Here is a 27,486-nt window from a genome sequence, read left to right on the forward strand (position 1 = left end):
TCATTAAAACTTTTAAATACATTCCAAAAGGTTGAGTCTATCAGTTCTAATGCTCCTTTTCAATCAAAACATCAAAAACAATTACATTACACTGTTTAGCTTACTAACTCAATGAATGAAATCTCTTTTTACCTTCTTACTAGTTTGTTATTTGCAATACATACTTTATCAAGAAACACTGGGCTTGTTTGAGCCAGTGATAATCTTGTGAAAGTGCTGAGAACAACAAGAAACCAAACCCCGCTCTCTGTTCAAAAAGGTAAAGACACTCAGAAGGTTGCTTTCCTGGGCAATATTTTAACCCTTGAGAACGGACCATCAGTGCCTTTGGGACCCAGGTTCATATGACTTAGTACCTTGGAGAAGTAGGTTGAGTAATGCAGAAGGCAACTTGCTCCCAGTAAGCTAGGATTAAATAGATTCCAAATTCATATTTACTTGAAACATTGGGAGGGATCTTGAAGAAATCATACAAGATGAAATTGTGAATGAATGAATAAATAAATTCATCTTGACCCACATTTCATCCTGAACATACTGAATTTATCTATTCAAGAGAAGTATAGGTCATCAGACCTAATCATTTTGTTTTAAATTAAAAAGAGATCTACTGCTGACTAATAGGAAGTGGAACAGTTTCTTCTATTTATGCAGGCCACATAATATTTGCTCTATCTTTTAGCCTTGAGCAGCTGGAATCTCTCCTTTACAGTGGAAGCATCTGTGAGTCAGGAGACATGGGTTTCTTTTCGTGACTTTAAACATTGTTGGGTGTGACCTGGGGCAAGTTGCTCTGTTCTTTAGAGTGTGAAACGATCACCAGATTTATTTAGTAACCCTAATTCACAGATATAGCTTTACAGTCTCATTGTCATGGAGTTTAAAGAATCAGAGTACATCTGAGTAAAATAGAGCGTTCTTAAGTCTAAGTAAATAAAAATGCCTTGAATATATCCCACTCACTTCTGATTCCAAGGTCAATGTGAATTCTTTGGAGACCAGGTTCTCCTGGAACCTCTATCTCTTAGGCTCTTTGCCCACTTACATACTAATACTGTCCCTCACATTACCAACTGATGGGGATCTTTGTTTTACATACTACATACACACACATAGGCACACATGCACACAAACACATACACACACACACACCATGCCTAACATCCTATTATATATTTGAGTACTTATTAAAAGTTAGTGAAGATAAAGAAAGTGCCAGGGACAGACATTACACACATTTTGTTGGTTCCTCTCTTAAAGAGACCTTAGGTTATTATTCTGGTCTATCTCGTATTAGTTGTATAATCTTGGACAATTTGCTTTATCTCTCTGAGCCTTCACCTCTCACTTGATAGAACTGTTGTAAGAATAAACAAGATAATGCATGTGCAGTTAAGTTTCTGAAAGACTTCTAACCTTCCAAAGTTACCCTCTAAAAATAGATATGAATAAAAAAAGAATATTGGGACTTCCACATTGGGAATATGGTGTCAATTTAATATTCCTTTCAGTAAATACAACTATAAACCTTGGACATTATAAAATAAGCATAATAAGTCTCTGAATGGTAAGAAGAAGAAGGTTGATCACCTAGAAATCTTGTGATATGGAGGAAAACACAATGGTGAGCTCCCTAGGTTTTATTTTGCCTCATTATGTTCCAGAATTGGAGTTGCAGAAACTGGAAAATGGGAAATAGCAATAGACAAAGACAATAAACCTCAACAAAAGCTTGCTTCCTGTACTCAAAGAACCAGGAAAAAGACAGCTGAGTCTCTTACTAGTCTTATTACATAGCATGGAAATGTCCAGGTTTTAATCACTTACACCAAGAATATCTCATACTAATGAGAAAAGACAATAAATGTCAACACTGAGATTCCAGAGAGTTCAGATCTATGTGGAAAGGAGATTAATGCACTATTATAAAAAATGATTCTATGAGTAATTATGAACATTGTTGAAAACAATGAGAAAAGTAGGAAGCTTCAGCAAATAAGTTGAAAGTCTCATCAAGGTAATAAAAATATAAAGATATAAATAAGAATAAAAATATAAAGAATGGAAATACAATAACTGTGGTAAATTGTTGAGTGGATTCATTCAATATTAGAATGGAGGAGACAGAAAAGAAATCAGTGACCTAGAAGATAGAATAGTAAAAATTTTCCAATCAGAACAGCAGAAAGAACATAGATTGGAAAAAAGTAAACAGAGCTTTAGGGACTTGTGGGGCTATAACAAAAGATATAACACTGAAGCCCCTGAAAAGGATAGAGAAAGGAGGTATGGCTGAGAAAATACACAAAGAAATAGTGACTGAAATATCCACAAATTTGGCAAGAGACATAAATGTACAAATTCAAGAAGCTGAGCAAACCTCAAATATGATAAACCTTAAAAAAAATACCAAGATGCATAATTAAACTTTCAAAAATTAAGAAAAAAAAGGGAGAAAAGCATTCAGAAAAAAAAATCTATACAGGAAAGACAATTTGAATGCCAGTGGATTTTTCATCAGACACCATGGAGGCCAGAAGGAAGTGACAGAATTTTTTTTCAAGCTCTGAATAAAAAGTCTGTCAATTCAGAATTTAGTGTCCACCAAAAATATTCTTCAAGAATGAAGGGGAAATCTAGATATTCTCAGAGGAAAGAAATCAAAGAGAGCCTTTTCCCAGCAAATATATCCTAAAATATATATATTTGTCTATAGGAAATTTTCTAAATAGAAAGGAAACAATAAAAGAAAGAACTCTGGAATACCATGAAGAAAAAAAAAAAGACAGTGAAATGAAATATAAGTAAACACAATAGACTTTCCCTCACTTCTTGAGTTTTATACTATGTTTAGTGATGGAAACAAAAATTGTAACAGTATCAGATGTGGTTATAAATGTGAAAGACAATTATAAGTAGAAAGGATAAAGTGTCCTTAAGAAAGGAAAGTTTCCTGCTTTATATTCAAAATGGTAAAATGACAACACAGTATACTCTCATAAGCTATGTATATTAATGCTATAAATGTAGCCACCTCTTAAAAGGTATACACAAATATATAATAAAATATTATATATTTTAAATGAAATTAATAACAATATTCAAGAAATCCACAGGAAGGCAGAAAAAAGAAAACAATTTTTAAAAGATAGAACATAAAACATAAAATAACAATGGCAGATTTAAGCCCGATATACTGATAATTACATTAAATGCAAATGGTCCACCGATCTACCAAGAAGGTACAGCAATCTGAAATGCATGTGCACTAGCCAACAGAGCTGTGAAATATTTGAACTAAAACTGATAGAACTAGAAAAATTGACACATCTATGGTTGTAGTTAAAAATTTCATCTCTCTTCTGTCAAAGACTGATAGAACAAATAGGATGGAAAATCAAAAAAGATATAGAAGAACTTAACATCATCAATCAATAGAATCTAATTGATGACATAACCAGAATGCTCCATCCAACAATAGCAGAGCAAATTTTTTTCAAGCTTTTGAAACCTGCAGTACATAAACCATATCCTGAGGCATAAAGCAAATATCAACAAATAGAAGAGAATTAAAATCAGAGTATTCTTTTTCCACAAAAGGAACAAACTGGAAATCAATAATAGAAAGGACACAAGAAAATATCTAAACATTTGGAAACTAAACAACACATTTCTAAATGATACATAAATCAAAAAGTATCAAGAGAAATAAGAAAATAAATAAAAATTAAATTATATTGAAATGTGTGGGAAACAGATAAATCTATGCTAAGGAGAAAATGTATAGCACTAAAAATGCATATAAAGAGAAAAAGGCTCAAATTAATGATTTAAACTCCCATCCCAAGAACCTAGAAAGAAAAGAAGAGCAAAGTAAATTCAATGTTTATAAACAGAGGAAATAATAAAGAGCAGAAATCAATGGAACTGAAAACAGAAACAGTAAAGAAAGTCAGTGAAAAACATAGTGCTAGTCCTTTGAAAGTATCAATTAAGTTGACAAACCTTTAGGAAGCCTATCAGACAAAGAATGAAAGCAAAAAGTACACACATTACTGCTAGGAGGAATGAAACAGAGTATCACTACAGACTCAGTAGTCTTCAAAGAGATAATAAAGGAATATTATGAACACCTTTACACACATAAATTTGACAACTTAGGTGAAATAGACTAATACCTTAAAAAGTCCAAACTAACATTATTCACCCAATATGAAACAGATCATTTGAATAGCATTGTTACTCTTAAGGAAATCAAAATTATAACTTTAAAATGTTCAAGGAAGAATTAGCATCAATTTACAAAATCTTTAACAGAAAATAGAAGAGGAAACATTTTCCAATACATTTTATGAAATTAGCTTTATCCTGCTACCAAAACCAAGCACAAGTAGTATGTATATGATCTTCACTGGTGGGTCAGATGGGAAAGAATCCTCTTGCAATGCAGGAGACGTGGGTTCCACCCTGGGATCAGGAAGATCCCCTGGAGGAGGAAATGGAAGCCCACTCCAATATTTTTTCCTGGAGAATTCCATGGACAAGGAGCCTGGTGGGCTATATAGTCCATGGGGTCACAAGGAGTCAGACACGACTGAGACACTAACACACACTACACAATCTCTAACAGAAAATAGAAGAGGCAACATTTTCCAATTCTTTATATGAAACCAGCCTTACGCTAATATGAAAACCAAAGCATAAACATAGATATGAAAAGAAAACTATAGACCTATATACCTCAGAAGCATAGATTAAAATATTTTTAATAAAATATTAGAAGTATTTTAGCAATATTGATAAAAGAGATAAGGATAACAAAACAAGAAAATGAAATAAAAGGCATGTAGTTCAGAAATAAAGAAAGCAAATAAAACTGACCCTATTGCAAATGACATGATTTTATATATGAAAACCCCAAGGATTCTACAAAAACAATCTAGAATCAAAAAAAAAAAGTTCAGCAAAGTCACAGAAAAAGGATGAATATACAAAAATCAAGGTGAAGAAAAAAACTGGAGAAAATCTTCAAGATTTAGGACTAAGCCAAGATTTAATTAAAATCAAAAGGATGACCTATAAAGAAAAAATTGATAAACTGAAATTTATCAAAATTAAAACTCAGTGAAAGAATCTGTTAAGAAGATAAAAGACAAGCTAGAATGAGAGAAATAGAAGACTTAACCTGAAGAAAGTAGGAAAAACCACCAGCCCATTCAGGTATGACCTAAATCAACTCCCTTACGATTATACAGTGGAAGTGACAAACAAATTCAAGGGACTTGATCTGATAGACAGGGTGCCTGATGAACTATGGACGGAGGTTCGAGACATTGTACAGGAGACAAGGATCAAGACCATCCCCAAGGGGGGGAAAAATACAAAAAGGCAAAATGATTCTTTGAAGAGGCCTTACAAATAGCTGTGAAAAGAAGAGAAGCAAAAGGCAAAGGAGAAAAGGAAAGACAAACCCATTTGAATGCAGAGTTCCAAAGAATAACAAGAAGAGATAAGAAGTCTTCCTCAGCGACCAATGCAAACAAACAGAGGAAAATAGTACAATGGGAAAGACTAGAGATCTCTTCAAGAAAATTAGAGATACCAAGGAAATGTTTCATGCAAAATGGGCACAATACAGGACAGAAATGGTATGGACCTAACAGAAGCAGAAGATATTAAGAAGAGGTGGCAAGAATACACAGAACTGCACAAAAAAGATCTTTATGACCCAGATAATCGCGATGGTGTGATCACTCACCTGGAGCCAGACATCCTGGAATGTGAGGTCAAGTGGGCCTTTGGAAGCATCACTACGAACAAAGCTAGCGGGGTTGATGGAATTCCAGTTGAGCTATTTCAAATCCTGGAAGATGATGTTGTGAAAGTGCTGCACTCAATATGACAGCAAATTTGGAAACCTTAGCAGTGGCCACAGGACTGGAAAAGGTCAGTTTTCATTCCAATCCCAAAGAAAGGCAATGCCAAAGAATGCTCAAACTGCCGCATCATTGCACTCATCTCACACGCTAGTAAAGTAATGCTCAAAATTCTCCAAGCCAGGCTTCAACAGTATGTGAACTGTGAAATTCCAGATGTTCAAGCTGGATTTAGAAAGGGCAGAGGAACCAGAGATCAAATTGCCAACATCCTTTGGATCATGGATAAAACAAGAGAGTTCCAGAAAAGCATCTACTTCTGCTTTATCGACTATGCCAAAGCCTTTGACTGTGTGGAAAGGAGTACGTCAAGGCTATATATTGGAACCCTGCTTATTTAACTTATATGCAGAAAACATCTTGAGAAACTCTGGGCAGGAAGAAGCATGAGCTGGAATCAAGATTGCCAGGAGAAATACCAATAACCTCAGATATGTAGCTGACACTAACCTTATGGCAGAAAGTTAAGAGGAAATGAAGAGTCTCTTGATTAAAGTGAAAGAGGAGAGTGAGAAGACAGGCTTGAAATTCAACAGTCAAAAAACTAAGATCACAGCATCCAGCCCCATCACTTCATGGCAAATAGATGGGGAAACAATGGAAACAGTGAGAGTTCTTGGGCTCCAAAATCACCGCAGATGATGACTGCAGCCATGAAATTAAAAGATGCTTGCTCCTTGGAAGAAAAGCTATGACAAACCTAGACAGTATAGTAAAAAGCAGAGACATTACTTGGCCAACAAAGGGTCTGTCTAGTCAAAGCTATGATTTTTCCAATAGCCATATATGGATATGAGAGTTGGACTATAAAGAAAGCTGAATGCTGAAGAATTGATGCTTTTGAACTGTGGTATTGGAGAAGATTCTTGAGAGTCTGTTGGACAGCAAGGAGATCCAACCAGTCCATCCTAAAGGAAATCAGTCCTGAATATATTTGGAAGGACTAATGCGGAAGCTGAAACTCCAATACTTTGGCCATCTGATGCAAAGAACTGACTCATTGGAAAAGACCCTGATGCTGGGAAAAATTGAAGGCAGGAGGAGAAGGGGACGACAGAGGATGAGATGGTTGGATGGAATCACTGACTAAATGGACTTGTGTTTGAGCAAGCTACAGAAGTTGGTGATGGACAGGGAAGCCTGGAGGGCTGCAGTCGATGGGGTTGCAAAGAGTAGGCCATGACTGAGCGACTTAACTGAACTGAACTGAACTGAATGGCTAAAAGACATTTCACTGTAGAATATATACAAATGACAAATAAGCACATGAAAAGATGTTCAACATTGTTAACCACTGGAAAAAGGCCAATTAAAATCACAGTGAAATATGACAGCATATCTACCAGAATGTTGTTGTTTAGTCTCTAAGTAGTGTCTGAGGCTTTGTGACCCCATGAACTGTAGCATGGCAGGATCCTCTGTCCTCCACTTTCTCCCAGTTTGCTCAAAGTCACATACATTGAGTTAGTGATGCCATCCAACCATCTTATCCTCTATCACCCCCTTCTCTTTTTGCCTTCAATCTTTCCCAGCATTAGGGTCTTTTCCAAAGAGTCAGCTCTTCCCATCAGGTGGCCAAAGTATTTGAGATTCACCTTCAACATCAGTCCTTCCAATGAATATTTAGGTTTTATTTCCTTTAGGACTGACTGATTTGATCAGCTTTCAGTCCAAGGAATCTCAAGTCTTCTCCTGCACCACAATTTGAAAGCATTAATTCTTCAATGCTAAGCCATCTTTATGGCCCAATTCTCACATCTGTACATGACTGATGGAAAAACCATAGCTTTGACTATACATACCTTTGTTCTCAAAGTGATGTCTCTGCTTTTGAATACACTGTCTGGGTTTGTCATGGTTTTCCTTCCAAGGAGCAAGTGTCTGAATTTCACACCTGCTGTCACTATCTGCAGTGACTTTGGAGCCCAAGAAAATAAAATCTGCCACTGCTTCCATTTTTTTCCCCTTTTATTTGCCATGAAGTGAGAGACCAGATGCCATGAACAGATTCTTGATGTTTAGTTTCAAACCAGCTTTTGCACCTTCCTTTTTCACTTTCATCAAGAGAATTTATAGTACCTGTTCACTTTTTATTATTAGAATGGTATCATCTGCATGTCTGAGGTTGCTGATATTTCTCCTGGCAATCTTGAATCCAGTTTGTAATTCATCCAGCCCAACATTTTGCAAGATATACTCTGCATATAAGTTAAATAAGTAGGGTGGCAATACACAATCTTAAAGTGCTCCTTTCCCAATTTTGAACCAGCCCATTGTTCCATGTCTGGTTTTAACTGCTGCGATTAGAACCAGGTACAAATTTCTCAGGAGACAGGTAAGGCAGTCTGGTACTCCCATCTCTTCAAAATTTTCCACAGTTTGTTGTGATCTATGCTGTCAAAGGCTTTGTCATAGTCGATGAAGCAGAAGTAGGTGTTTTTCTGGAATTCCCTTGCTTTCTCCATGACCTAATAAATGTTGGCAATTTGATCTCTAGTTCCTCTGCCTCTTCGAAACTCAGTTTGTATATCTGGAAATTCTTGGTTCACATACTGCTGAAGCCTAGCTTGTAGGATTTTGAGCACAATGTTGCTAGCATGTGAAATGAGTGTAATTGGATTGTAGTTTAAAAATTCTTTGGCTTTGATCTTCTTTGGCATTGGAATGAAAACAGACCTTTTCCAGCCCTGTGGTCACTGCTGTGTTTTCCAAATTTGCTGCCATATTGAGTGCAGCAATTTAAAAACATTATCTTTTAGGATTTTAAATAGCTTAGCTGGAATTCCATCACCTCCACTAACTTTGTTTTTAGGATTGTTTCCTATAGCCCACTTGACTTCACACTCCAGCATCTCCAGCTCTAGGTGAGTTACTACACCCACATGGTTATTGGGTCATTGAAACCTTTCTTGTATCGTTCTTCTGTGTTTTCTTGCCACCTCTTCTTAATCTCTTCTGCTGCTGTTAGGTCCTTACCATTTTTGTTCTTTATCTTGCACATCTTGCATGAAATGTTCCCTTGATATCCCCAATTTTCTTGAAGAGATCTCTAGTTTATCCCGTTCTATTGTTTTCCTCTTTATCTTTGCATCGTTCATTGAAAAAGGTTTTCTTGTCTCTCCTTGGAACTCTGCATTCAGTTGGGTATATTTTTCTCCCTTGCCTTTCTCTTCTCTTCTTTCCTCAGCTATTTGTAAAGCATCCTCAGATAACCACTTTGCCTTCCTGCATTTCTTTTTCTTTAGGGTGGTTTGTGTTACTGCCTCTTGTACAATGTTATAAACCTTCCTCCATATTTCATCAGGCACTCTGTCTACCAGGTCTAATCCCTTGAATTTATTTGTCACCTCCATTGTATAATCATAAGAGATTTGTAAGTCATGCCTAAATGCCCTAGTGTTTTCCCCTACTTTCTTCAATTTAAACCTGAATTTTGTAATAAGGAGCTTGTAATCTGAGCCATAGTCAGCTTCTGGTCTTGTTTTTACTGATATATAGAGTTTCTCCAGAGAAGGCAATGGCACCCCACTCCAGTATTCTTGCCTGGAAAATCCCATGGATGGGGGAGCCTGGTAGTCTGCAGTCCATAGAGTCGCGAACAGTCTGACACGACTGAGTGACTTCATTTTCACTTTTCACTTTCATGCATTGGAGAAGGAAATGGCAACCCACTCTAGTGTTCTTGCTTGGAGAATCCCAGAGATGGGGGAGCCTGGTGGACTGCCGTCTATGGGGTCACACAGAGTCGGACATGACTGAAGTGACTTAGCAGCAGCAGCAGCAGAGTTTCTCCATCTTTGGTTGCAAGTAAAGTCCAATGCTGTAAAGAATAATATTGTATAGGAACCTGGAATGTTAGGTTCATGAATAGGGGTAAATCGAATGTTGTCAAGAAGGAGATGGCAAGAGTGAACTCAACATTTTAGGAATCAGTGAATTAAAGAGATGGGAATAGGAGAATTTAATTCAGGTGACCACTATATCTACTACTGTGGGCAAGAATCCTTTAGAAGAAATGGAGTAGGCCTCATAGTCAACAAAAGAATCCATAATGCAGTACTTGTGTATGATCTCAAAAAGGACAGAATAATATTGTTTGTTTCCAAGGCAAACCATTCAACATCACAGTAATCCAAGTCTATGCCCCAGTCACTGAAGCCAAAGAAGCTGAAGTTGACGGATTCTATGAAGACCTACAAATACCCTCTAGAACTAACAACAAAAATGATGGTATGATGTTATGATGATGTCCATCATAGAGGACTGTGATGCAAAAATAGGAAGCCAAGAGATACCCAAAATAACAGGCAAGTTTTCCTTGGAGTAGAAAATGCAGCAGGGCAATGGCTAATAGAGTTCTGTCAGGGAACATGCTGGTCATACAAGCATCATTTTCCAACAACACAGGAGATGACTCTACATGTGGACACCACTGTTGCCACTGCTAAGTCGCTTCAGTCGTGTCAGACTCTGTGTGACCCCATAGACGGCAGCCCACTAGGCTCTGCTGTCCCTGGGATTCTCCAGGCAAGAACACTGGAGTGGGTTGCCATTTCCTTCTCCAATGCATGAAAGTGAAAAGTGAAAGTGAAGTCGCTCAGTCATGTCTGACTCTTCGCGATGCCCTGGACTGCAGCCCACCAGGCTCCTCCATCCATGGCATTTTCCAGGCAAAAGTACTGGAGTGGGGTGCCATTGACATCACTAGATGGTCAATATTGAAATCTAGCAGAATGGCTGATATTAAAAAAAAAATAGTGATAACATCAAATCTGAAGAGATTCCAAAGAAACTGTATCTCTTCTGGATTGTTGTTGGAAATGCAAAATGATAGACCTGTTGGAAAACAGTTTGGTAGTTTCTTTAAAACCTAAAATTTCAACTCGGAGAAGGCAATGGCAACCCACTCCGGTACTCTTGCCTGGAAAATCCCATGGGTGGAGGAGCCTTGTAGGTTGCAGTCCATGGGGTTGCTAAGAGTTGGACACGACTGAGCGACTTCACTTTCATGCATTGGAGATGGAAATGGCAACCCACTCCAGTGTTCTTGCCTGGAGAATCCCAGGGACAGGGGAGCATTGTGGGCTGCCGTCTATGGGGTCACACGGAGTTGGACATGACTGAAGCGACTTAGCAGCAGCAGCAGCAGCAAACATGCAACTACCATACAACCCAGAAATTGCATCCTGGGAACTTATTCCAGAGAAATGAAGACTTATGTCCACACAAAAACATGCCCATAAGTGTTTGTAGTAGATTTATTTGTAATACCCTCAAAGAGAAAATAATCCAGATGAGTGAACAGTGATTAATTAATGGGTGAATAGTTGAATAAACTATATCCATGCTGTGGAATATTACTCAGCATTAAAAATGAATTATTGATACAGTGCAACATCCTTCATGAATCTCCAGATAATTATGTTGAGCAAAAAATGCCAATTCTGAAAGGTTACATCCTGTATGGTTCCATGTATGCAACATTCTTGAAATGGCAAAATTATAATAATGCAGAAAAAAATTAGTGTTTTCTATGGGTTAAAGAGAGAATCAGGGCAGAAGGGAAGTGGATGTGGCTACAAAGATAAAACTTGAAGGTTTTTGTATACTGTGGGGTTTCTGGATGTAACTATATATTTGCTTTTACTTTAAGTAAATCCATGTCTTTTATAGTTTCAGCCTTTGAAGTCTCTCTTAGAAAAACATCTCACACACTATGATTTATGTCAAAGGGTGTTCTTGTGTTCTCTTCTAGGAATTTTATGGTTTCAAGTCTAACATTCAGGTTTTTACTCCATTTTAAGTTTATTTTTGTGTATGTTGTGAGGGAATGTTCTAGTCTCAATGTTTTATGTGTGTGTGTATGCGTGGGTGTACTAAGTCACTTCAGTTGTGTCTCTTTGCAACCCTGTGGTCTGTAGCACACCAGGCTCCTCTGTCCAAGAGATTCTCCAGGCAAGATGACTGGAGTGCATTGTCATTTCCTCGTCAAGGGATCTTCATGGTCCAGGGACTGAACCCATGTCTTTTATGTCTCCTGTATTGGCAGGTGGGTTCTTTACCACTAGTGCCAGTTGGGAAGCTGTTCAGTTTTCTCAGTACCTTATTGGGAAGACTGTCTTTTCTCCATTGTATATTCTTGCCTCTTTTGTCATAGACTGACCAGAGGTGCATGGGTTATTTGGGAGCTCTCTATTCTGTTCCATTGATCTATGTGTCTGGTTTTTTGCCAGTATCATACTATTTGGCTATTATAGCTATGCAGTATAATCTGAAATCTAGGAGTGTAATAACTCAAGCTTATCTTTTTCTATAATATTTCTTTGGTAATTATGGATTTTCTGTGGTTCCATACATGTTTTAAGATTATTTGATATAGTTCTGTGAAAAATGACCTGGGTATTTTGGTAAATAGACAGGTCAGTTTTCATTCCAATCCCAAAGAAAGGCAATGCCAAAGAATGTTCAAACTATTGCACAGTTGCACTCATCTCACACGCTAGTAAAGGAATGCTCAAAATTCTCCAAGCCAGGCTTCAGCAATACGTGAACCATGAACTTTCAGATATTCAAGCTGGTTCTAGAAAAGGCAGAGGAACCAGAGATCAAATTGCCAACATCTGCTGGATCATCGAAAAAGCAAGAGAGTTCCAGAAAAACATCTATTTCTGCCTTATTGACTATGCCAAAGCCTCTGACTGTGTGGATCACAATAAACTGTGGAAAATTCTGAAAGAGATGGGAATACCAGACCACCTGACCTGCCTCTTGAGAAACCTATATGCAGGTCAGGAAGCAATAGTTAGCACTGGACATGGAACAACAGACTGGTTCCAAATAGGAAAAGGAGTATGTCAAGGCTGTATATTGTCACCCTGCTTATTTAACTTCTATGCAGAGTACATCATGAGAAACTCTGGGCTGGAAGAAGCACAAGCTGGAATCAAAATTGCCAGTAGAAGTATCAATAACCTCAGCTATGCAGATGACACCACCCTTATGGCAGAAAGTGACGAGAAACTAAAAAGCCTCATGATGAAAGTGAAAGGGGAGAGTGAAAAAGTTGGCTTAAAGCTCAACATTCAGGAAATGAAGATCATGGCATCTGGGCCCATCACTTCATGGGAAATAGATGGGGAAACAATGTCAGACTTTATTTTTCTGGGCTCCAAAATCACTGCTGATGGTGATTGCAGCCATGTAATTGAAAGACGCTTACTCCTTGGAAGAAAAGTTATGACTAACCTAGATAGCATATTCAAAAGCAGAGACATTACTTTGCCAGCAAAGGTCTGTCTAGTCAAGGCTATGGTTTTTCCAGTAGTCATGTATGGATGTCAGAGTTGGACTGTGAAGAAGGCTGAGTGTTGAAGAATTGATGCTTTTGAACTGTGGTGTTGGAGAAGACTCTTGAGAGTCCCTTGGACTGCAAGGAGATCCAACCAGTCCATTCTAAAGGAGATCAGTCCTGGTGTTCATTGGAAGGACTGATGCTGAAGCTGAAACTCCAATACTTTGGCCACCTCATGCAAAGAGTTGATTCATTGGAAAAACCCTGATGCTGGGAAAGATTGAGGGCAGGAGGAGAAGGGGACAACAGAGGATGAGATGGCTGGATGGCATCACTGACTCAATGGTCATGAGTTTGAGTGAACTCCAGGAGTTGGTGATGGACAGGGAGGCTTGGCGTGCTGCGATTCATGGGGACGCAAAGAGTCAGACACGAGTGAGTGACTGAACTGAACTGATTTTGATAGAGATTGCTTAAATGTGTAGATTGCTTTGAGAAATATGTCCATCTTAACAATATTGATTCTTCCAACCCAACAGCACAAGATATCCTTACATTTCTTAATCATCTTCAGTTTCCTTAATCGATATTTTATGGTTTTCAGAGTATAGGTCTTTCACCTCCTTGCTTAACATTTTTCCTAGGTGTTTTACTCTTTTTCATGTGGTTTTAAATGGAATTCTTTTTTACTTTCTTTCTGATAGTTCATTATTATTGTATGGAAAAGCAACAGATATCTGTATATTATTAGTGTATTCAACAATTTTGCTGAATTCATTTACTAGTTCTAATAGTTTTTGATGGAGAATCTAGGGTTTTCAATATAAAGTATCATGTCATCTGAAAATAGTGGTAATTCAACTTCTTTTCTTCCAATTTAGATGCCATTTCACGTTTAATTGTTTTGGTTAGAACTTCCAATACTATGTTAAATTAAAGTGGGAAGAGTGGGCATACTTGTCTTGTTCATAAATTTAAAGGAAAAGTCTTCAACTTTTGACTATTTAATAGGATGTTAGCTGTTGGTTTGTCATAAATGTTCTTTATTATATTGAGGTATATCCTCTCTCTACCCACTTGGATGAGGATTGTTTTTATCATGAATTGATGTTTAATTTTATCAAATTCTTTGTCTATGTGTATTGAGATAATCATGTACTTTTTATCCTTCCTTTTGTTAATGTGGTGTATCACGTTGATTGATATACAATATTAGGAATCATCCTTCTGAATTTGGAATAAATTCAACTCGATAGTTTAAGATCCTTTTTATGTGTTGTTGAATTTAATTTATTAATTTTTTTGGAATTTTTGTTTGCATATTCACCATCATTGACCTGTAAATTTTTTGTAGTCTCTTAATATGGTTTGGGTATCAGGGTAATTGTGACCTCACAGAATAAATCTAGAAGCATTTCATCCTATTAATTTTTTGGAATAGTTTGAGAGAAATAGGAATTAGCTTTTCTTTACATGTTTGGTAAAATTCTTTTGTGCAGAAATCTGGTAAGGAACTTCTGTTTCTGGGAGATTTGTTTGTTTGTTTGTTTTTGCAAATTCAATTTCACTACTAGTGGTAGGTCTGTTGTCTCTCCTGATTCAGTCTTGGCAGATTGTATATTTCAAGAAATTTGTCCATTTCCTCTAGGTTGTTCAATTCATTGGCATACAACTGTTCATAGTATTCTCTTCTATTTTTAAATTTTATTGGTTGTTATTTATCTTCTGTCACTTTTTACTTTATTTGACCCCTTTGTTTTCTCTTGGTGAGTCTGGTTAAAAGTTTATCAACGTTTTCATCCTTTCATAAAACAGTTCTTGTTTTATTGATAGTCTCTATCTACTGTGAGCAAGAATCCCTTAGAAGAAATGGAATAGTTCATCATAGGGTCTGGAATGCAAAAGTAGGAAGTCAAGAGATACCTGGAGTAACAAGCAAGATTGGCCTTGGAGTACAAAATGAAGCAGGGAAAAGGCTAACAGAGTTTTGCCAAGAGCACACACTGGTAATAGCAAATGTTCACTTTCAACAACACAAGAGAAGATTCTACACATGGACACCACCAGATGGTCAATTCTGAAATCAGATTGACTACACTCTTTGCAGCTGAAGATGAAGAAACTCTATAAAGTCAGCAAAAACAAGACTGGAAGCTTACTGTGGCTCAGATCATGAACTCCTTATTGCCGAATCAAGACTTAAACTGAAGAAACTAGGGAAGACCAGTAGACCACTCAGTTCTTCAGTGCTCAGCTTTCTTCACAGTCCAACTCTGACATCCATACATGACCACTGGAAAAACCATAGCCTTGACTAGATGGACCTTAGTCGGCAAAGTAATGTCTCTGCTTTTTAATAGGCTCTCTAGATTTTGTCATAACTTTCCATCCAAGGAGTAAGCATCTTTTAATTTCATGGCTGTAATCACCATTTGCAGAGATTTTCGAGCCCAAAAACACTACCTAAATCAGATCCATTACAATTATACAGTGGAAATGGCAAATAGATTCGAAGTATTAGATCTGATAGACAGAGTGCCTGAAGGACTATGGATGGAGGTTCATAACATTGTACAGGAGGCAGTGATCAAGATCATCCCCAAGGGGGGGGGAAATGTAAAAAGGCAAAATAGTTGTCTGAGGAGGCCTTACAAATAGCTGAGAAAAGACAGGAAACTAAAGGCAAAGGAGAAAAGAAAAGATATACCAATCTCAATGCAGAGTTTCAAAGAATAGCAGATAAGAAAATCTTCCTAAGTTATCAGTGCAAAAAAAAAAAAAAAAGAGGAAACCAACAGAATGGGAAAGACTAGAGACTGCTTCAGGAAAATTAGAGATACCAAGGGAATGTTTCATGGAAAGATGGGTACAAAAAGGGACAGAAATGGTATGGACCTAAGAGAAGCAGAAGATATTAAGAAGAGGTGGCAAGAATACACAGAAGAACTATATGGAAAAAGATCTTCTTGACCCAGATAACCATAATGGTGTGATCACTCACCTAGTGCCACACATCCTGGAGTGGGCCTTAGGAAGCATCATTATGAACAAAGTTAGTGGAGGTGATGTAATTCCAGGTGAGCTATTTCAAATCCTAAAATATGATGCTAAGAAAGTGCTGCACTCAATATGCCAGTGAATTTGGAAAACTCAGCAGTGGCCACAGGACTGGAAAAGGTCAGTTTTCATTCCAATCCCAAAGAAAATGCCAAATAACATTCAAACTACTGCACAATTGCACTCATTTCGCACACTAGCAAAGTAATGCTCAAAATTCTCCAAGCTAGGTTTAACAGTACGTGAACTAAGAACTTCCAGGTGTTCAAGTTGGATTTAGAAAAGGCACAGGAATAAAACACTGGTGAAAGAAATCAAAGAGGACACCAATAGATGGAGAAATATACCATGTTCATGGATCGGGAGAATCAATATACTGAAGATGACTATACTATCCAAAGCAATCTGTAGATTCAATGCAATCCCTATCAAGCTACCAGCGGTATTTTTCACAGAGTTAGAACAAATAATTTCAAGATTTGTATGGAAATACAAAAAAACTCTAATAGCCAAAGCAATCTTGAGAAAGAAGAATGGAACTGGAGGAATAAACCTGCCTGACTTCAGACTCTACTACAAAGCCACAGTCATCAAGACAGTATGGTACTTTCACAAAGACAGAAATATGGTTCAGTGGAACAAAATAGAAAGCCCAGAGATAAATCCACACACCTATGGACACCTTGTCTTCGACAAAAGAAGCAAGAATATACAACAGATATAAGACAATCTCTTTAACAAGTGGTGCTAGGAAAAATGGTCAACCACTTGTAAAAGAGTGAAACTAGATCACTTTCTAACACCATATACAAAAATAAACTCAAAATGGATTAAAGATCTAAACATGAGACCAGAAACTATAAAACTCCTAGAGGAGAACATAGGCAAAACACTCTCTGACATAAATCACAGCAGGATCATTTATGACCCACCCTCCCAGAATACTGGAAACAAAAGCAAAAATAAATGTGACCTAATTAAAATTAAAAGCTTCTGCACAACAAGGAAAATATAAGCAAGGTGAAAAGACAGCCTTCGGAATGGGAGAAAATAACAGCAAATGAAGAAACTGATAAACAAGTAATCTCAAAAATATACAAGCAACATATGCAGCTCAATTCCAGAAAAATAAACAATCCAATCAAAAAACGGGCCAAAGAACTAAATAGACATTTCTCCAAAGAAGACATACAGATGGCTAACAAACACATGAAAAGATGCTCAACATCACTCATTATCAGAGAAATGCAAATCAAAACCACAATGAGGTACCATTTCACGCCAGTCAGAATGGCTGTGATCCAAAAGTCCACAAGCAATAAATGCTGAAGAGGGTGTGGAGAAAAGGGAATCCTCTTACACTGTTGGTGGGAATGCAAACTAGTACAGCCACTATGGAAATCAGTGTGGAGATTCCTTAAAAAACTGGAAATAGAACTACCTTATGACCCAGCAATCCCACTGCTGGGCATACACACCAAGGAAATCAGAATTGAAAGAGACATGTGTACCCCAATGTTCATCGCAGCACAGTTTATAGTAGCCTGGACATGGAAGGAACTTAGATGTCCATCGGCAGATGAAATGATAAGAAAGCTGTGGTACATATACACAATGGAGTATTACTCAGCCATTAAAAAGAATACATTTGAATCAGGTCTAATGAGGTGGATGAAACTGGAGCCTATTATACAGAGTGAAGTAAGCCAGAAAGAGAAACACCAGTACAGTATACTGATGCATATATATGGAATTTAGAAAGATGGTAATGATAATCCTGTATGTGAGATAGCAAAAGAGACACAGATGTATAGAACAGTCTTTTGGACTCCGTGGGAGAGGGAAAGGGTGGGATGATTTGGGAGAATGGCATTGAAACATGTATAATATCATATAAGAAATGAATCGCCAGTCTAAGTTCGATGCAGGATACAGGATGCTTGGGGCTGGTGCACTGGGATGACCCAGAGGGATGGTATGGGGAGGGAGGTGGGTGGGGGGTTCAGGATTGGGAACACGTGTACACCTGTGGTGGATTCATGTTGATGTATGGCAAAACCAATACAATATTGTAAAGTAAAAAATAATAATAATAAAATAAAATAAATAAATAAAAATAAAATTATATTCCATTTCAGGAAAAAAAAGAAAGAAAGAAAGAAAGGAAAGGCACAGGAACCAGATATCAAATTGCCAACATCTGGTGGATCATAGAAAACAAAGAGAATTTCAGAAAAACATCTACTTCTCCTTTATTGATTACACCAAAGCCTTTGATTGTGTGTATCACAACGAATTGTGGTAAACTTTTAAAGTGATGGGAGTACCAGGCCATCTTACCTGCTTCCTGAAAAACTTGTATGCAGGTCAAGAAGCAACAGTTAGAACTAGATATGGAACAATGGAGTGGTTCAAAACTGGGAAAGAAGTACGTCAAGGCTGGATATTGTCACCCTGCTTATTTAACTTCTATGCTGAGTATATCATGTGAAATGCCGGACTAGATGAAGCAGAAGTTGAAATAAAGATTTCCAGGAGAAATATCAATAACCTCAGATATGCAGATGACAACACCTTTATGGGTGTTGAAGTGCAGAGGAATTTCACTTCCATGAAGAGGAACTAACGAGCCTCTTGATGAAAGTGAAAGAGGAGAGTTAAAAAGTTGGCTTAAAACTCAACATTCAAAAATGAAGATCATGGCATCCCATCATTTCATGACTAAATGGGGAAACAATGGAAACAGTGACAGACTTTAGATTCTGACTTTATGTCTACTCTTTGAGACCCCATGGACAGTAACCTGCCAGGTTCCTCTGTCCATGGGGATTCTCTGGGCAAGAATACTAGAGTGAGTTGCTGTGCCGTCTTCCAGAGGATCTTCCCAACCCAGGGATCAAACCTAGGTCTCCTGCATTGCAGCCGGGTTCTTTACCATCTGAGCCACCAGGGACGATATATCATACAGAATGTTTCATGTGTACTTGAAAAGAATGTGTATTCTGCTTTTTTTGAATGGGACGTCATATAGATAATTGCTAAGTTCAACTGGTCTATTTTGTCATTTAAGACCATCGTTGCTTTAATAATTTTCTTTTTGGATGATCTTTCTGTGTGCCATCAACTCATCATTGATGTCAGTGTGGTATTAAAGTCCCCTATTATTATTGTATTATTATCAGTTTCTCCCTTATGTCTGTTAGTATTTGCTTTATATACTTAGGTGCTCCTGTATTGGGTGTATATGTGTTCACTTCAGTCACTCAGTCGTGTCCAACTCTTTGCCACCCCATGAATCGCAGCAAACCAGGCCTCCCTGTCCATCACCAACTCCTGGAGTTCACTCAAACTCATGTCCATCGAGTCAGTGATGCCATCCAGCCATCTCATCCTCTGTCCTCCCCTTCTCCTCCTGCCCCTAATCCCTCCCATCAGGGTCTTTTCCAATGAGTCAACTCTTTGCATGAGGTGGCCAAGTTATTGGAGTTTCAACCACAGCATCAGTCCTTCCAATGAACATCCAGGACTGGTCCCTTTTAGGATGGAATTTAGGAGGACTCTCAAGAGTCTTCTCCAACACCACAGTTCAAAAGCATCAATTCTTTGGTGCTCAGCTTTCTTCACAGTCCAACTCTCACCCCATACATGACCACTGGAAAAACCATAGCCTTGACTGATGGAACTTTGTTGGCAAAGTAATGTCTCTGCTTTTGAACATGCTATCTAGGTTAGTCATACTTTCCTTCCAAGGAGTAAGCATCTTTTAATTTTATGGCTGCAATCACCATCTGCAGTGATCTTGGAGCCCAAAAAATAAAGTCTGACAGTGTTTCCACTGTTTCCCCATCCATTTCCCATGAAGGGATGGGACCAGATGCCATGATCTTCGTTTTCTGAATGTTGAGCTTTAAGCCAACTTTTTCACTCTCCTCTTTCACTTTCATCAAGAGGCTTTTCAGTTCCTCTTCACTTTCTGCCATAAGGGTGGTGTCATCTGCATAGCTGAGGTTACTGATTCTTCTCCTGGCAGTCCTGATTCCAGCTTGTGCTTCTTCCAGCTCAGTGTTTCTCATGATGTACTCTGCATAGAAGTTAAATAAGCAGGGTGACAATATACAGCCTTGACATACTCCTTTTCCTATTTGGAACCAGTCTGTTGTTCCATGTCCAGTTTTAACTGTTGCTTCCTGACCTGCATATAGGTTTCTCAAGAGGCAGGTCAGGTGGTCTGGTATTCCCATCTCTTTCAGAATTTTCCACAGTTTATTGTGATCCACACAGTCAGAGGCTTTGGCATAGTCAATAAAGCAGAAAGAGATGTTTTTCTGGAACTCTCTTGCTTTTTCGATGGTCCAGCAGATGTTGGCAATTTGATCTCTTGTTCCTCTGCCTTTTCTAGAACCAGCTTGAACATCTGAAAGTTCATGGTTCATGTATTGCTGAAGCCTGGCTTGGAGAATTTTGAGCATTCCTTTACTAGCATGTGAGATGAGTGTAACTGTGCAATAGTTTGAGCATTTTTGGCATTGCCTTTCTTTGGGATTGGAATGAAAACTGACGTTTTCCAGTCCTGTGGCCACTGCTGAGTTTTCCAAATTTGCTTGCATATTGAGTGTAGCACTTTCACAGCTTCATCCTTCAGGATTTGAAATAGCTCAACTGTTTATGTGTTAATGAGTTTTAAATCCTCTTCTTGTATTTTTCCCTTTATCATTATATAATACTCATCTTTGTTTTTTGTTTTAAAGCTTGTTTTGTTTGATAAGAGTATCGCTACCCCTGTTTTCTTGCCATTTTCATTTGCTTGAATTATCTCCTTCTGTTTTCTCACTTTCATTCTGTTTGTTTCCTTTACTCTGACATGTGTCTCCTGTAAGCAGTATAAAGAGGAATCTTATTTTTTAATCCAAATAGCTACTGTGTCTTTTGATTGGAGCATTTAGTTCAGTGACATTTAAAGTATGTATTGATATGTACTTACTGCCATTTTATCACTTTTTTATAGTTCTCTGTTCGTATATTTTTATTTTTTGCTTCTTACCTCGTGGCTTGAAGATTTTATTTAGTAGCATGCTTGTGTTCTTTTCTTTTTAGTTTTTGTATATCTGTTGTTGATTTTTGATTTGTGATTACCATGGCATCTATAAATCTTTACCTACAACTATAAGTCATCATTTAAGTTTTAAACTAGTAATCATTTAAGTTCAAACATATTCCAAAATGTCTACATTTTTTACTTGCCTCCTTCACATTTTGTGTTTTTGATGTCACATTTTATGTCTTTACGTTTATCCCTTATTTTTTGTTATAGTTACATTTGCTTTTATGGTTTTTTTCATTTTTAATCTTTAACTGGCTTAAGTGATTGAGGTTTGGTCCTTACTATATATTTACTTTCCCCAGTGAGATTTTCCCCTTTCCTATAGAGGTTTGTTTTGTTTTTGTTTTTTTTTTTTACCTCTTAGAGAACATTTTTTTTTTACATTTCTTTCAGTGTAGTTTTCATATTGATTAACTCTTCATTTTTATTTATCTGAGAAGTCCTTTATTTCTCTTGCTATTCTAAATGATAGACTTATTCAGTAGAGTATCTAGGTTTTTCCCTTTCAACACTTCAGGTATATCATGCCAATTCCTTCTAGCCTACAAAGCTTCTGCAGAGAAATCATATGATAGCATTATGAAGATGCAGTTGTATATAATCTTTGCTTTCCTCTTGCTGCCTTTATAATTCTCTGTTTCTTTAACTTTTGCTATTTAAACTATGATACATCTTGGTGTGCTTTTCTTTGAATTCATCTTGTTTGCACCCTCTGTGCTTCCTTTACCTAGATATCTGTTTCTGTCCTCAAGCCTGTGAAATTTTCAGCCATAATTTCTTCAAATACATTTTTGATCCCTTTTTTCCCTCTTCTCCTCCTGGGACCACTATAATATGAATATTGGTACATTTAATGTTATCCCAAAGATCTATACCATTTTTATTATTGTTATTATTTGCTATTCTGAGTGGGTTTATTCCAATATTCTCTCTTCCAGATCACTTATGCATTCTTCTGTATCACTTCATCTGCTATTCATTTTTTCTAATGTGCTTTTCTTTTACCTGTTGAATTCTTCATGTATGATTTTTAAATATATTTCCCAGATCCTTGTTAAAATTTTCACTTTGTATATCTGTGCTTTCCCTTATTCAGTGAACATTTTTATTAACAATGTTTTTAATTCTTTGTCTGATAAATTATTTTTTCTGTTTCATATTTCTCTTTTAAGGGTTTTTCTGTTAGTTTTTCAATTAAGGCTAGGTTCTCTGTCTTATTTTGCTTAACCTTCTTTGCCTCTTAAATTTTAGGCAAAAAAGTTACCTGTGATGCTCTTAAAATGGTATACTTTTGTTGGAGCATTCTTATACAGACTCCATGTGCCCAATGCCTTTGGTGAAAGAGCTGGACTTGAAGTAGATGCAAGCCGTGTCTTTCCTCAGGATGTGCTGGCAGCTACCATTTTGGTAGAGGGTGGATCTATAGATGGAGGGCAAGAGCTGGAGCCAGCTGAGAAGTGGGACTTACCCTGCTCAGTGGTTGACACTTCCTAATCAAGGGGAAAACCTGACCCCAGGTTGCTGGAGTAGCAGCTCTGAGGGCTGGGCGCCAGCTGACTCCATTCCCTTTAAATGCGTGCTTTCCATCTCTCTGCACCAGGTCCTTGGCCTCAGCAGGAAGAGAGTACTGAAGCCAGAGCACCTTGTACTGGCTCTCAGCTTGCGTCTGCCAAGGAGATATGTCTGTCCAATTTGCCTCCAATGCACTGCTTGTGTGGGTAACAGCAATTGTTTTCCTCACTCCAATCAGATGCAGACCTGTGTGCAGCTCTCCTTTGTCCTTCGCAGCCAATCACAACACCAAGCCTCTGCCACTCCTGCTCTCTTGTGGAGCCACACTACAAGGTAGTCAGGGTTGCTTGGATCTTTGATGTGTGAGGTGAGCTATAATGGAACTGCCTCTGTCAGAAATCTGGGCTGCTTCTGATGTGCTTCTTGAAAAAGTGCTAACAATGGCCACCACTGCTCGCCTTGGCTTTACCCAGGAAAGAGGTAATCTCTGCATCCCAGGGTCTAGTTTTCCCCTTGATCATGGCCACTCCAGATCCAGTGATGCACTGTGATGTTAAGTGAGTGGGGCTAGAAAGTTTTCTCAGTTAGGTCTGGGACCTGTGCTAAGTCTGTGGTTACAGGAAACCTAGCATCTGCGGGAGCAGCCATCTCTCTTCCCTGCCTTGTAGGGAGGGCTGGCACCTGCTTGCTCCTCCCAAGTGGTGTCCAAGCTTCCCACGGTCCTCATGTTAGTGCCAGCTGTCCTCCAACCAGCAGATCAGTTCATCTTCCCCCACATAAGACCCTGACGCTGGATCACCCAAACTGTGGCTCTCACCACTCTCTCCCCAGGGTACGTGTCTGTTCTTGTAATCTCTCTTTTCCTCTGAGCCCCGCCTCCCCCACCCCCAGTGGCAAAGGTCCTGACCTATCTACTCTTCTTGCAGCCTTGGTGGTACCAGAGTCCTTCTGCAGTTTCCAGTTTCTTTTCAGTGAGAATTGCTCCACAGATAGATGTATTTTTATGTCTTTTTTAGGGGAAGGTGATCACTGTGTTCTCTTACTCTGCCATCATCATTGATCTCTGTAAGATAGATTTAGATTAAAAAAAGAGGTAAAAAAGCAGTGCACAGAGTTCCAATATATCCTTCACTGAGCTTCCTCTTACATTAACATCTTATATAACCAAAGAGCAATTATCAAAATTAAGTTATTGGTTTCAATACTAAACTCAACTTTATTAAGATTTCACCAGGTATTTTTTTCCCCCATTAAGGTCTATTTCTAGATCCCCGATCTTATCCAGATCTCACAATGCATTAGTTGTCCTGTTCAGTTCAGTAGCTCAGTCATGTCCGACTCTTTGCAACCCCACGAATCACAGCATGTCAGGCCTCCCTGTCCATCACCAACTCTTGGAGTTCACTCAGACTCACTTCCATTGAGTCAGTGATGCCGTCCAGCCATCTCATCCTCTGTCATCCCCTTCTCCTCCTGCCCCCAATCCCTCCCAGCATCAGAGTCTTTTCCAATAAGTTAACACTTCACATGAGGTGGCCAAAGTACTGGAGTTTCAGCTTCATCATCATTCCTTCCAAAGAAATCCCAGGGCTGATCTCCTTCAGAATGGACTGGTTGGATCTCCTTGCAGTCCAAAGGACTCTCAAGAGTCTTCTCCAACACCACAGTTCAAAAGCATCAATTCTTCGGTGCTCAGCCTTCTTCACAGTCCAGCTCTCACATCCATACCTGACTACTGGAAAAAACATAGCCTTGACTAGACGGACCTTAGTCGGCAAAGTAATGTCTCTGCTTTTCAACATGCTATCTAGGTTGGTCATAACTTTTCTTCCAAGGAGTAAGCCTCTTTTAATTTCATGGCTACAGTCACCATCTGCAGTGATTTTGGAGCCCAAAAAATAAAGTCTGACACTGTTCCCACTGTTTCTCCATCTATTTCCCATGAAGTGATGGGACCAGATGCCATGATCTTCGTTTTCTGAATGTTGAGCTTTAAGCCAACTTTTTCTATCTCCCCTTTCACTTTCATCAAGAGGCTTTTCAGTTCCTCTTCACTTTCTGCCATAAGGGTGGTGTCATCTGCATAGCTGAGGTTATTGATATTTCTCCTGGCAATCTTGATTCCAGCTTGTGTTTCTTCCAGTCCAGTGTTTCTCATGATGTACTCTGCATAGAAGTTAAATAAGCAGGGTGACAATATACAGCCTTGACGTACTCCTTTTCCTATTTGGAACCAGTCTGTTGTTCCATGTCCAGTTCTAACTGTTGCTTCCTGACCTGCATACAGATTTCTCAAGAGGCAGGTCAGGTGGTCTGGTACTCTCATCTCTTTCAGAATTTTTCACAGTTTATTGTGATCCACACAGTCAAAGGCTTTGGCATAGTCAATAAAGCAGAAAGAGATATTTTTCTGGAACTCCCTTGCTTTTTCCATGATCCAGCAGATGTTGACAATTTGATCTCTGGTTCCTCTGCCTTTTCTAAAACCAGCTTGAACATCAGGGAGTTCATGGTTCACATATTGCTGAAGCCTGGCTTGGAGAATTTTGAGCATTACTTTACTAGCATGTGAGATGAGTGTAACTGTGCAATAGTTTGAGCATTCTTTGGCATTGCCTTTCTTTGGGATTGGAATGAAAACTGACCTTTTCCAGTCCTGTGGCCACTGCTGAGTTTTCCAAATTTGCTTGCATATTGAGTGTAGCACTTTCACAGCTTCATCTTTCATGATTTGAAATAGCTCAACTGGAATTCCATCACCTCCACTAGCTTTGTTCATAGTGATGCTTTCTAAGGCCCACTTGACTTCACATTCCAGGATGTCTGGCTCTAGATGAGTGATCACACCATAGTGATTATCCGGGCCATAAAGATCTTTTTTATACAGTTCTGTGTATTCTTGCCACCTCTTCTTAATACCTTCTGCTTCTGTTAGGTCCATACAATTTCTGTCCTTTATCGAGCCCTTCTTTGCATGAAATGTTCCCTTGGTATCTCTTATTTTCTTGAAGAGATCTCTAGTCTTTCCCAGTCTATAGTTTTCCTCTATTTCTTTGCATTGATCGCTGAAGAAGGCTTTCTTATCTCTTCTTGATATTCTTTGGAACTCTGCCTTCAGGTACTTATATCTTTCCTTTTCTCTTTTGCTTTTTGCTTCTCTTATTTTCACAGCTATTTGTAAGGCCTCCCCAGACAGCCATTTTGCTTTTTTGCATTTCTTTTCCATGGGGATAGTCTTGATCCCTGTCTCCTGTACAATGTCACAAACCTCATTCCATAGTTCATCAGGCACTCTATCTATCGGATCTAGGCCCTTAAATCTATTTCTCACTTCCACTGTATAATCATAAGGGATTTGATTTAGGTCATATCTGAATGGTCTAGCGGTTTTCCCTACTTTCTTTAATTTGAGTCTGAATTTGGTAATAAGGAGTTCATGATCTGAGCCACAGTCAGCTCCTGGTCTTGTTTTTGTTGACTGTATAGAGCTTCTCTACCTTTGGCTGCAAAGAATATAATCAATCTGATTTCAGTGTTGACCATCTGGTGATGTCCATGTGTAGAGCCTTCTCTTGTGTTGTTGGAAGAGGGTGTTTGCTATGACCAGTGCATTTTCTTGGCAAAACTCTAGTAGTCTTTGCCTTGCTTCATTTCACATTCCAAGGCCAAATTTGCCTGTTACTCCAGGTGTTTCTTGACTTCCTTGCATTCCAGTCCCCTATAATGAAAAGGACATCTTTTTGGGGTGTTAGTTCTAAAAGGTCTTGTAGGTCTTCATAGAATCGTTCAACTTCAGCTTTTTCAGCATTACTGGTTGGGGCATAGACTTGGATTACCATGATACTGAATGGTTTGCCTTGGAGACGAATAGAGATCATTCGGTCATTTTTGAGATTGCATCCAAGTACTGCATTTTGGATTCTTTTGTTGACCATGATGGCTACTCCATTTCTTCTGAGGGATTCCTGCCCTCAGTAGTAGATATAATGGTCATCTGAGTTAAATTCACCCATTCCAGCAGCCAGGAGGAGCAACCCCACATCCAAGGAGCGGTGGCTGCGCTGGCGCAGGAGGGCTAGAGGAGGTATCCCTCGTTGAAGGTCAGGAAGGGTGGCGGTGAGGAGATACCCCTCATCCAAGGTAAGGAGCAGTGGCTGCGCTATGCTAGAGCAGCCGTGAAGAGATACCCTACGCCCAAGGTAAGAGAAACCCAAGTAAGATGGTAGGTGTTGGAAGAGGGCGTCTGAAGGCAGACACACTAAAACCATACTCGCAAAAAACTAGTCAATCTAATCATGCTGGGACCACAGCCTTGTCTAACTCATTGACGCTAATCCATGCCCGTAGGGCAACCCAAGACGGGCCGGTCATGGTGGAGAGGTCTGACAGAATGCGGTCCACTGGAGAAGGGAATGGTAAACCACTTCAGTATTCTTGCCTTGAGAACCCCATGAACAGTATGAAAAGGCAAAATGATAGGATACCGAAAGAGGAACTCCCCAGGTCATTAGGCGTCCAATATGCTACTGGAGATCCATGGAGAAATAACTCCAGAAAGAATGAAGGAATGGAGCCAAAGCAAAAACAAT

Source organism: Capricornis sumatraensis, chromosome 16 (genome assembly GCF_032405125.1).
Source record: "Capricornis sumatraensis isolate serow.1 chromosome 16, serow.2, whole genome shotgun sequence".
Classification (NCBI taxonomy): Eukaryota; Metazoa; Chordata; class Mammalia; order Artiodactyla; family Bovidae; genus Capricornis; species Capricornis sumatraensis.